At 32.7% G+C, this 12,093-nt stretch overlaps 1 long non-coding RNA gene across 7 annotated transcripts; it reads right to left on the bottom strand.

Annotated features, from left to right (window-relative positions):
* Window positions 1–531: 531 nt before the first annotated feature.
* On the bottom strand, window positions 532–11,669 carry LOC129290502 (uncharacterized). Of its 7 annotated transcripts, XR_008588424.1 has the most exons (7): window positions 11,483–11,668; window positions 11,216–11,319; window positions 10,675–10,833; window positions 10,491–10,549; window positions 10,015–10,245; window positions 9,578–9,688; window positions 2,041–2,442 (listed from the first exon to the last, which is right to left on the bottom strand). It is a non-coding gene; the product is annotated as an uncharacterized LOC129290502 (long non-coding RNA). The 7 variants fall into 7 exon arrangements; XR_008588422.1 differs by lacking the exon at window positions 2,041–2,442 and adding an exon at window positions 532–823 and having other exon boundaries at window positions 10,675–11,319; window positions 11,483–11,669; XR_008588417.1 differs by having other exon boundaries at window positions 10,675–11,367; window positions 11,483–11,669.
* Window positions 11,670–12,093: the final 424 nt, after the last annotated feature.

Genomic DNA, 12,093 nt, shown 5'->3' with positions numbered 1-12,093 from the left:
CCGTTACTACAACATTGTCAAATCAAACATAGAAGAGATGACAATCAAAATAGATACCTACCATCTCATTAGCCCAAGTTCCTAAAGATCTCTCTGTAAACAACACTTGCTATTGTTCTCCTAAGATTTTCATGATCATGTAACAAAATCTGCAGTCCATTCATACATCTTACCCTTGACAATGCTACATACCATGCATTTACTTCCTAATGCAAAGCATTGGAAGGTTATGCATAGATGTTTATTGTAAATTTAATGATTAATTCTTATAATAATCTGTTGATTGCAAAATTTGCTTGGTTTGCTAGCTTTTGCGTAAAAAAATTAAAACTGCTAGACATCTATTTATAATATTAAACTCTACAATTTTTTTATTTTAAATATAATGCCATTATCTATATTGTGCAAATATTTTTAATTCAGATATAACTCCTTCACTTTGTAGTTTAAGAACTTTTCATTTTTTTTATAATCCTACAACTATTTTAATTTTGAATGCTGCTAACATTTACTTTCTTGTACAGTGCATCATAAAATTATAATTAACATCTTCTTGAATTATAAATAAAATAGTCCTACATCGAACTTATATACTAAGTTATTACCAAGTTATTACTCGTTGACAATAGCTATTACATGAAGACCGAGAAACTAAATCAAACTGTAGCTCTTGTTGGATAAATTGGGGAAGTACCATTAAAACTGAAACTCCAATGCTACTCAACAGAGATGTCTTGGCCAATTTATCGGCAACTTTGTTCACCTCCCGATTACACAATTGTATGGCAGGAACCCCATCCCTTTTTATAAGGCTATGCATTTCCTGGGAGAATTATAATTATGATATGATGTTTTACATAAAAGTTCTATGAAAGGAGGATTTAGACATTGATTATAGTCAACTTGCTATAGTTTATTGCAAGTAAAAGGGATATATTGGAAGTATGATCACATGCTTGTTTTCAATAAGGGTAAATGGAAATATATTTTTTGCATCTACAAACAGTGTAACTCATCAAGATTACATGAACAATATGTAAAAAAATTACTTGAACAGAAATTAATATTATTTTTCACATTAATGGACAAAGCATCCCTAATTAGACATGACTTACCATATAAACCTATGAACACCAAAATTTACCACCAAGGAAACCTATATAAACCTATAATCCACCAAGAAAAAAAAAATACAAAAAGACCATTGGTATATGCACAATTCAACCACATAAATCCTCATAAATATATATATATATATATATATATATATAAACCTTGCCAATGGCTTCAAAGGAGGTTAATGTCTCATTGCAAGTCCAAACATAGCCCTCCTAAATGATTGACAATAAAACTTGAATTAGTTAGTGTTTTACTTCGTCATATACGCTTATACTACTCGTAGCACTCGCGGTGATTATAATCAATCGTAAGATTAGAACAATTTATATTCTCACAATAACTTACAATATTGGTGACCCTTAATAAATCAAGACTGATTAGATGACTTCGTTATTTTTTAAAAAATACTTTGCACAAAACCTTACTATTGTCTTGTGTAAAATAAAGTCTACTAATATAGTTTAAAATAAAGTCCACGCAAAGAAAAAAAAATCTATGGGAATATGGAAATATGCAGTTTTTATTCTTCACATTAACATATGAAAATAAACTGGTCTCCATTTATGTCAAGAAAATGACATTGAGAAAGTCATAATTCATACAGATTCACTTGAGGGTTTGCATCTGATTTTGAGGGAATGTGCACCAGGTCACCCCCTTATGTCCATTATATATCAGACACGGAGCTACCTGTCATTCAAAGGAGATCAAGATTGTTTTTACAGGAAGGGAATCGGACTCATGGTGAGGAACATGTATAGCGAGGAGCAAAACTCCAGGCTATTTTTTGAAGCTCCGACTTTCTTCTAAGAAATGGTGTATAGGGGCAAGTGCTCATGCTCCAGTAATTAGGTTCTTGTAACCTTTTATTCTCAAGCTTTGGCTTGTCGTATGTAATTAAAAAAAAAAAAATAGCCAAGATTAAAGAAGTGCTCAATATCTATGTTGTGCCAAGACTTCAAGCACCAATATTATGGTCATAATTGAGAAGTAGGAAAAAAAACTCAAACCAAAACCTCCTCATCTCATCTACTTGAAGGACATAGCGCTCAAGTTGCGGACAAATAATATAACATACCGCCATGAAACATATAGGAGCAGCCATGGATAACATCTATGCTGCTTATATTTTGTTTAAAAATCATAAAATATGAAGACTTTTTAGGGTTATCAAGGCTGTTAAGCAAAAAGTATGTAATGATGCAGACATAGTATAATAGTTTTTGAATCCATATATCTCGAGTCTGCACAAAAACTTGATGGTCCTTGTGGTATATTATTATCTTTCCCAACTGAATTCTCTTTCATCCCAGTATGAAAAACCTGTAAAAAAAAAAAATTTACATAATACAACATAGTTAAAAGTATATTGGGGCCTTTTATATTTGAAAGCTATAGCATATTTCTTGACCAGTGAGACTTTGAGGTGTAGAATTGTTGGAATATAAGGTTGTTTAAAATTTATTGAAACTTAAGGTTATTTATATTTGAAAAAATTAATCTTTTAGTCCTTCAACTTTTAAGTTACTTATAACTCAGTCCCTCAACTATGACTTGTTGTGACTCAATTCTTTAATTATAACTCGCCTATGACTCAATCCCTCAACTTTTAAATCACTTACAAATTAGTCCCTTAATCTTTGTTAATTTTTTTTCCATATTAGCTTATATCTCACATTAATGAATAAAAAGAGAGCATTTTAAAATAATATATGAGAATTTTTTTATCCCTCTTATTTGATAAAAAAAATTAAAAAAAATTAAAAATAAGGATTGAGTTATAAGTAAATCAAAAGTTGAAGAATTGAGTTGCAACAAGTTATAGTTGAAGGACTGAGTTAAAAGTGAGTTAAAAATTAAAGGATAAAAGATTAATTTTTCCTTTATATTTTTGTAGCAACTACTCACCCATGTAGTGCACGTGTTGGGCTATGCAAAATATAGTAACTATGCTTTTTTTTTTTTTTCATCAGAGAAGTTTAAAGTAGAAAGATGACAGATATTTAAATAAGTCTCTATACAAAAAAGTTAAAGTCAATTTCACAATAGCAACCATCAACAACTTTTATAAAATTGGCATCATAACTAAGCAATAAGAGCAATATTTTGTTTATATCAGAAAAAATATAGGATATATGAATCATAATTCTATAGTCTATACGTGTTCTTCAAGACCATGTACTTCTATAATGAAATAATGATCTCCCTTGTGACATTAGTTAATTAGAATCAAGACAAATGGACTAATAGTAGAAAATCAAGTCAAGCCTGAAAATAATATTGAATTTTGCGAAGTTGAAAATCAAGACACATGCTAACAGACGTCTTATCCCAGTTGTCATTGTCTATGCTTTAACCTATTTTAAGGTATGGATTATTTCTTCCTTTGGTGGATAAAGAGGCTTGAGTTCTTAATTAGTTATGTCTCTCTCTTTCTCTTTCTTTCATTGAGATGTCTGAAATGCACAAAATAGAGTCCACCTTATTATTGTCAGATAACAACAGGTTCAGATATGGAAATGAGAGTGCCTTTTTCTATGCCTTTTTTATGCATATACGATGGGTTCAAATTAAATGAAGTCTCTTCTTGATCAGGGCTACCCTTATCCCCAAAACTCATCCTTCCAATGCCATCACGTCCAAAACACATGTAGAATGAATCTACAATGAAACCTTCCGAGGATAACATGCTAGGAACTGGTATTTTCTCCATGTCAAGCCCAAATAAAACATTAGGAGCTACAACTAAGAATGATGCACTTTGAAGTTGTCCACAGCTGCACATGAATTAACTTCGTCTCTAGTACGTACAAGCAACTGTAGAAAAGGGATAAACTAAACAACTAAACTTTACTTGGAACCTAACCAAATGGTTGCACCCATATTTGCCTCAAAATATTTCCGGCAATGGAAGAAGACAACCATATAAAATAGTTTAAAATTGTAATAGTGATTTAATGATCAGCTGTCCAAGCTGTCCTATGAGATTTAATCCTTGAATTTTGTTGCAAGACAAAAAGAGAAACGTACAAAGCAGGGGATCATGTTTATAACTCAATAATAGATAAGAACATCATGTAAGAGGGTTTTTCCTGACCACCTTCTATACATGCCAACAACGAAATTTAAATTTCAAACAGAAACTGAAGGGAAAATGTAGACTATTTGATAATATACAACAATGAATGTAAAGGTATATTAATTAAAATGCAGACCACTTTTAGGGAAAATGCATATCTTCAAAGTTATGAACAGTAAAACTCGAGCAGATCACTACTCCTCCCAACCCTAGAGTCCCTAATTTCAATAACTTAAACATATAATTGAATTTGGAATGACCCAAACTTAAAAATAGCTTTCGTTGTGTTTTTTAGAAAAGAAAAAACTTTGGCAGCAAGACCAAGAATATAGAGGTTAAGTTATTAATTTAAAAGTAATTAGTCAGACATATATTCCTATGGTTTCAATAGTCAGTTCAATGGGTCTTCAATGTCTAAAGGTTTAGTTCCTTTAGTTCCAATTGCATTGGGCTTAGTTGAGCAAAAGGTCTCCAATATCTTTAAATGCAGATGTGATAACACATCAGTCTGAGACAAAAAGGTTTAACTGATATACATCAAAAATTATATGACAGATCAGTAAACATTAAAGAAGCACTGTCATGAACATCACAAGTCCAATCAGAAGTTTCTCTTTTAACTACTGCCTCTATGGATCAAGCATACCATCATTAGCAACATAACGACTAATTGAATGCTTCCATATAAAATATTTCATCATGTCCAATGCTTGTTTCAGAGGTTGCCAAAGAACCACCCCCACAACAAAGAAACATCATCAAGAGAGTTTGGACTTTTCCCGACAAAGATTCTAGACACAACTATTGAAAAAGCTCCATTTGATAACTAAAAACATGACATATACAAAGATTAATTAAAATAGATCCAACAACAGGGCTGCATTACTTCCACTTTTTGCCTTACAATATTAAATCTAAGTCAGCAAACTTTTAGTAAACAGTATAATTATAGTTAAATGTTACAAAGGGTTAACTGATAAACTCTGACTTCCCTTAAGCATCATTATAGTTAAGTGTTTGTTCTGATATCTAATATCAATTATGCAAGGTTTTGTTTCTTGATAATGAAATGTCTACTTTGACATGCAAATCAAACTTGAGTCACTTTTTGTACACTTTTTGCAATTTGCTGTAAATCATCATGAGTCTCTATCATGCATCGACAAACTTGATTTGAGTTGTTTTCCTGCTATTATTTCTTATTGTTATTTCTTTGTTTTTTATGCTATCTCAGTTTTTTTTATTTCCAGCTTTTTGGAATTTAGCATCAAGTCATCTTTTTGTACACTTTCCGCAATTTGTTGCAGATCATCATGAGTCTCTATCATGCACCAACAAACTTGATTTGAGTTATTTTCCCACTATTATTTCTTATTGTTATTTCTTTGATTTTTATGCTATCTTAGGTTTTTTTATTTACAGCTTCTTGGATTTTTGCATTCATATTTTCTTGGAAAATCAAACTCTTGCTATTGTTATTTATTCATGCAAATATTCCATCTGTTTTATTAACACTATATTTAGATAAATAGTCCATCTTTCTCTAAAATTTTGGGTCACAAAATTCAACACATTTCTACTGTGAATAATAAACACTTTAAATGCAACTTAACTTCAATAATGGATAAGCCAAATCAGTGTTCGAAAATTTGGAAATCACAACTTGAGACTCCTAGTGTGAAGCTCATATGCCTTTTCATAGCATCTCTACTGGAGATGCATCAGAGCAGCTTTTCTTGCAAATAGAACAGAACACTCAACCAAAAGGAAAAAAGTTTATAAAAGATTTACCCAGTCAAAATTCTAAAATACAAGAAAATATGTAAATCATATGAAGAAATAAACCATTCTATTTATACTAATCGAAACCTACTTTATGGTCAATCAAGAAAATTAGACAAGAAAATGTTGGAAAAACTGCAGTTACCAAGTATTTACTATCAGGTTTTCCAATAAAATCATGACATATGAATGAATTTCTTGAGGGAATCAATATAATGGGGCAAAGTCTTTGTAACATCCTGAACTTTTAATCCAAGAAACTCATTGCTAATTAAGAATAAATTAATAATTAGTGGATTAATCATGAATTCGGATGGTATATTAGTGTTTTCACCAGTTGGATTGTTGAATGGATAGAACCGAGTGGTGGAACGGCGATCCAAAGTTGAGCGTGTGATTAGCAGTGAAAAGTGTCTCACTGTGCTCACACACCACGGGCATGTGACAAACGCGCTGCAGCGCATGACATAGAATTTGGATAAAGCCTATGTGAGTTAGCTCACAAAACAGAGGAGAGAAAATGGAAAATGAACGAGAGGGGGAGAAGGAGGTCTAACTGTGCTAGGGTCTCGATTTGTGATAGACTAGGAGTTAGTTCCAACTAATGACTTGCTGGGTAAGTTTTATACCGCCCTATACTTCATTTCTACCCTTATCTCTCTTAGCTTAAGTTATAGAGAAATTGAATCAGAAAATTTTGAGGGATTGTTTTCTTACTCCGTAGTATTAGAAAGGGTCTTGGGTGCAAAATTAAAGTTTTGCGATTGGTTTGTTGTTTAATAGTTGAGCCTTAGAGAAATAAGCTCAAATTGGCCTACATTGAGAAGTTAAAAAGGGCAAAAATGCTTATTAAGAGTGTGGGAAGGGTGTTTTGGTCATTATAATGGCCTAAGGGTACATAATTATGCTGAATGGATTTAGTGAACACAAAAAGTGTAAGCAAGGCGAATATAAGTGCTAAGCAATGTGGCTTATCCAAAAGTGGTGTTTTGAGTTAAGTGTGAAAACTGATCAAAGATGCTTGTTTATGTAGATTGAGCATTCAAGGGTCGTCGCTCATGAAAATCTACACATTTCAAGTAATTTAGTGAAAACAATAACCCTTAGTAAAAAAAGATGTGAAGTAACTAGATTAACTTTTTTATCTATTAGCTCGTGAAATTATTTACGAGTTCTTTATGTAAATTATTTATGTCATAATTTATAAAATGATAGAATAGCATTTTTGTGAAAGTGATTCATGTGTGTGAAGGGTGATGCATGTGATGAATGTGGTGTTGCACGAGTGCATAAACATTCAAACATGATACCATGGTCTAAAGTAGCAATTAGTAGCCCTACATTGTGTAAGGCTAGAAAGTCTTAGTCTAAATGTTGATTATTATCCACTAAGGGGATTCAGGAGTGCATGCTCGTAGTGATTGATTGCGCATCGCATCATATTTTTACTTGTTTATTTCAAAAATAGCGTTAGTCCATCTCTTGTGCTTAGTTTTACTTGTTAATCGCTACTTGAGTTTATTCAAGTTAATAGAACGTATGTCTCACTCCATTACTTCATGTTTATAGGTGTTGACAGGTCTAAGAGGTCGAGAAAGGAGGCACGAGAAGAGTAGCTATGTTTGTTTATTGTAACACTACTCTAGAGTATGAATGTATAATTGTATAAATAGTGTTTAAGTTGCCAACTAGGAAGTGAATATACATATATATGTGCCATTTTGGTGATTTGCTTATATAAATTGTGTTGCATCTTCGCCATATGTGCAATTATTTGTGAATCTATGTTCAGGCGTAAATGCTATTACAAGCCAATATATAAATGTATATTTTTGAGAAATATTGTCTCATATTATGTGAAAAGTGATTTGTTCCTAGCTTGTGTAGATACTAGTATAAAGCTAGAGATGTGTATTATGAGCAAGATTATGGAAATAAAGTGTTTATCTTGGTCCACTAGTGTTTATATGTGATTCCATAATATTGTGTATATGTGTGTGAATCACATAGATAGTGAATCCTGACTAAATGATGAGGCTTGGCCCCATTTGTATAAATCAAGTATATGTGAGTGGAACAAGTATGATTGCAAATATGTGATAGTGTATGTGTTTCCTCATCTAAGTCCACAAGTGTTACAGGTGGCATTGAGAGGTCAAGTTGTGTGAATGGGGTAGTATATGTGATATAATGAGCCAATCAAGTATATTTAGTTCTTTTGAATTTGGTTCAAGACCTAAAGTGGTATGATAAGCCAAGGTGTGAAATTTAAACACTTGAGGTGCTTAGTTTTTAAAGAAAAGTGACTTTTTTGCATTTGAGTGTCCAAATTGAGATTGGACCGTTGAATCGTGTCCAAACTTATCTCATTAGTTAGCTTGTCTTATGATCTTTATGTAGGCGCTTGGATCACTCCGATCAAACACTACATGTGAAAATGGCACGCAGCTGAATTTCATGTCGAATTGTTGTCATGATAACAAAATCTGACACATGCATCACGGTGCATATGGCATGCCGTGGCACATGGCACAAAGCTGAAACTTGTAGCTTTGTATCACATGCCACGACACATGTGGTACATGCCGCAACGCTCGGCACATTTTGAAAAATAAAAAATAAAAATAATTGCTTTAATCTCTATTTCAAGGATATGGTGCCTATGCTTCTATAACATCTTTTATTCGGCATTGATTGTATGATTGGGGTATTTTTAACTCAAAGTCAAGATCCCGCATCTTAAAAATAAATTAAGTGTTTGTGTTGTGCGTGTTATACGGTGCACGTAAGTAAAGTCCGTGTTGACTTGTAAGACTTTACAATCTTTATTTAAGATTCTAACAATAAAGCTTTTTTTAGCTCATCATCCAAATAAGTAAATGAAAGAAAGAAATCACATACTGGCACTAGTCATGATAGAATGTTTACTAAAAATGATAAACAATAAAACAAAAAATAAATACAAATTAATCTAATAAAAAGATATGGCAAGTTTCTTCTCAAAAAAAAAGAAAGAAAAATAGACGACATAAAATCATCTCAGTCTCACACTACATTAAAAAAACAGATAGATTCAATAAGCACAATAAGAAAATAGAAACTTTATATGAAGTTCTGGCATATTCTGTATCAAAATGATGAAACTCAGGTGCAGGGACGTACCCACATTGAGCATAGAGGGGCCAATTGCCCCCACTAGAAAAGAAAAAATTGCATTTGATTTTTAGTTAAAATTACATTTGCCCCCTTTAAAATTACAATTGCCCCCTTAAAAAATTAATTACCCCATACTCTCTTCAAAATTATCAAGTATACATACTTTAAAAATATTCTTTACTCTTTTATTTATTATTAAAATAAATTTATGATACAAATGAAACTAATATATATTTTTAAACTTTTCATATAATTTATTTATATATTACTTTAATTAATATTTAGAATTATATTTTCTTCAAAAATATCAATATTTATATTTAGCTTAAATATTGCCCCCTCTAATAAATTTTTCTAGAAGAAATTTACTAAGATAACAAAGATAAGATTGTATCCTATCTAAATAATCAAAAAGAAGATCAAAGTAAACTTGAAAATTACCTTTTTGGTTTGAGCATATTTTCCATAAGAAATATCCAGATAGTGTAATGAGAGTTATTCCTATCAAAACTGATATTATAATAGGCGTTGTCATGTTCCTCTTGCCTATGCCTGTATCAAAGAAAAGAACATTCAGCGAGCCTTCATTTTCTAACAATAACTTCATGATTATACTGCATATGTTGTCATCAGCAGACAACAAAAATGTGTAAAAGATTTATTGCAGCCAAAATAAGGGAAAATTTGATTAAAGGCATTGGTGGGTTCCATCAAGGTCTCACCAGATGCTCCATCAGATTCAATATGCTTAGGTTCAATATAAAAGAGTAAAAAGCATCATTTCTAGATCAGTGCATGAATAAAAATATTCAACTATAAAGCATCACACCAATGACAAGTCAGGAAAAAGTTCTACTGGATTTTATTAACAAAACTACCTCTACTAGATTTTCCAGAATCAAATAGCTTCCCGTGAACAGGAAATTCAAGTGGCATGGATTTGTTCTTCCATTCTTTCAACAAATAGGTCTTCATTAGGAAACATAAGGTGGATCCATGAATGCCCGTTCGAAAACTTGTTCATACTGAGCAGCAGCATTCTCTCTTCTCATCAAATCCTCCGAAGAAGAATTGTGTTCTCCATAAGTCAGAATGGTGTATCTCAGTGCCTATCAAAATTTGAAAACAAAAACTGGGAACACCCAACACTCCAAACCCAAATATCACGGATGATTTATCATTCTATAAAACCTATAAGCAATGGCTAGAAATTATAATAAACACATTACAAACTTATTTGATATAATTGAATTATGATGCAAAATTAGACTTATCTAAGAGGAAAATTGAGCAAAGGATGAAAAATAATTTCTGGGAATGATAGCAGGCAACTTGAGTAAGAGAATTGACTTACTCTTTCTCATTTGCTTCTTTAATTTTAGGCTCTCTTGTATCAGCAAATTTGATCAGGTCCTTTAAAAATAAAGTTTTAATGAGCACCAAATGATAAAGAAAAATCAAGGTCCAGAAATAAAATTTTATGAAGAAAAATATGGAAAATATATGAAGAAAAATATGGAAAATCTGGATACGCTCACATTAATGGCTTCCTTTCCCGTCTTGCACTTGTCCGAAGTTATCACATTAATGGCTTCCTCTCGTTTGTTGTTGACTCAAATCTAACTTCCACTGATGGATTTGGTGGTCTGATTCATCTTTGCTCAAAGACACCAATGACACCAATGGACTTGTCCCAACTGCAAACAATCAACATTAAAGTCAAACATTAAGTTTTTGATCCACACAAAATTAGTACGAACCCATTAGCAGCCTCGTCCTATGTATATTTAAACCGCTCTTGAGTAAAGCATTCAATTTCTAAAACCCTCTCTCTTTACTGTCCATTCAAGTAGAAGGAAAGAGATTTTTTCTTCTTCCATGAACCCAAAGCATTCCATCAAAAACTTGTCTTCTCCGTCCACAGTTCCTTCTTGTGCTCAATGCCTTCTCCTCCTTCCATCGTTTTGATTTGTGAAACTCAGAGAGAAGAAAAAATTAGTTTCCCATGAATAAAAGCACCTCCCTTGAAAACCAAAGAAAAATGAATTTCAAATGGAAATTGAAGGGAAAATGCAGAACCTTGAAACAGTTAGAATAGGGGCATGAATTTTGGCTGCGATGCAGTGAAGGTTGAGATTGTTCCAGAAATTTATTTCCTTTCCTTGCCTGAATTTTTACATCCGCTTGATGTGGTGGTGAGAAACAAGAGAAAAAAGCATCAATCTTTCTGACTGGTTCATCGGTGGAGAAGAAGGTGACTATGAAAAAGTAGAAGCCGAAGAAGAAGCGATAGAAAAGCAAGGCTAAGAAGAAATTGAGGAAGAACAAAGAAGTGAAAGAACTTACAGAAGCAAGAGGGACAGAGCAGAGAGACGGTGGACACTGAAAACAATAGAGGTCGCTGAAAAAGCCGATGGTGGAGAAGACACAAGCGTCTAGAGGTGGAGATCAAGAGCAGCAAACTGCAGCGGCTTCCACGACCAACGATAGAAAGGGGCTGCTGGCGGATTAGAGAAAATGGCGTCTCATTGGCTGTGCAAAAAAAACCTCAAACCCGGTCTGGTTTCGACCTGACGTGACCTGATCTGACCCAATCTTAAAAAACTCAACCCAAATAAAAGATTGAACTGAACGGATCAAACTATACATGCGGGTCAGACCAAACTAAAAATTACTCTTTTAAATTAATTAGTCTGGCTCAATCTAAGTTTTTTTTTTAATATTAAATAATTATATTATTTACAAAAAAAAATCTTACTCAATTGAGCTCTCTAAACTTTGATCTAATAGTCTTATTTGTCATTTCTCCATTTTGCTTGCCCTAGCTGTAGCTCTCTGAACTTTCACTCATCTCTCTGCCTCTCCTTGATCGACCGTCGCCCTATTTCTCCTCAAGCAATAGCTTGACTACTTCACTCAACCTTCTGATTCATTGTGCATTTTCCTCCTTCTTTTCC

Source organism: Prosopis cineraria, unplaced genomic scaffold (genome assembly GCF_029017545.1).
Source record: "Prosopis cineraria cultivar Desert tree isolate PC_DT_omini unplaced genomic scaffold, ASM2901754v1 PC1, whole genome shotgun sequence".
Lineage (NCBI taxonomy): Eukaryota > Viridiplantae > Streptophyta > Magnoliopsida > Fabales > Fabaceae > Prosopis > Prosopis cineraria.
This window is presented reverse-complemented; position numbering and strand designations above follow the sequence as displayed.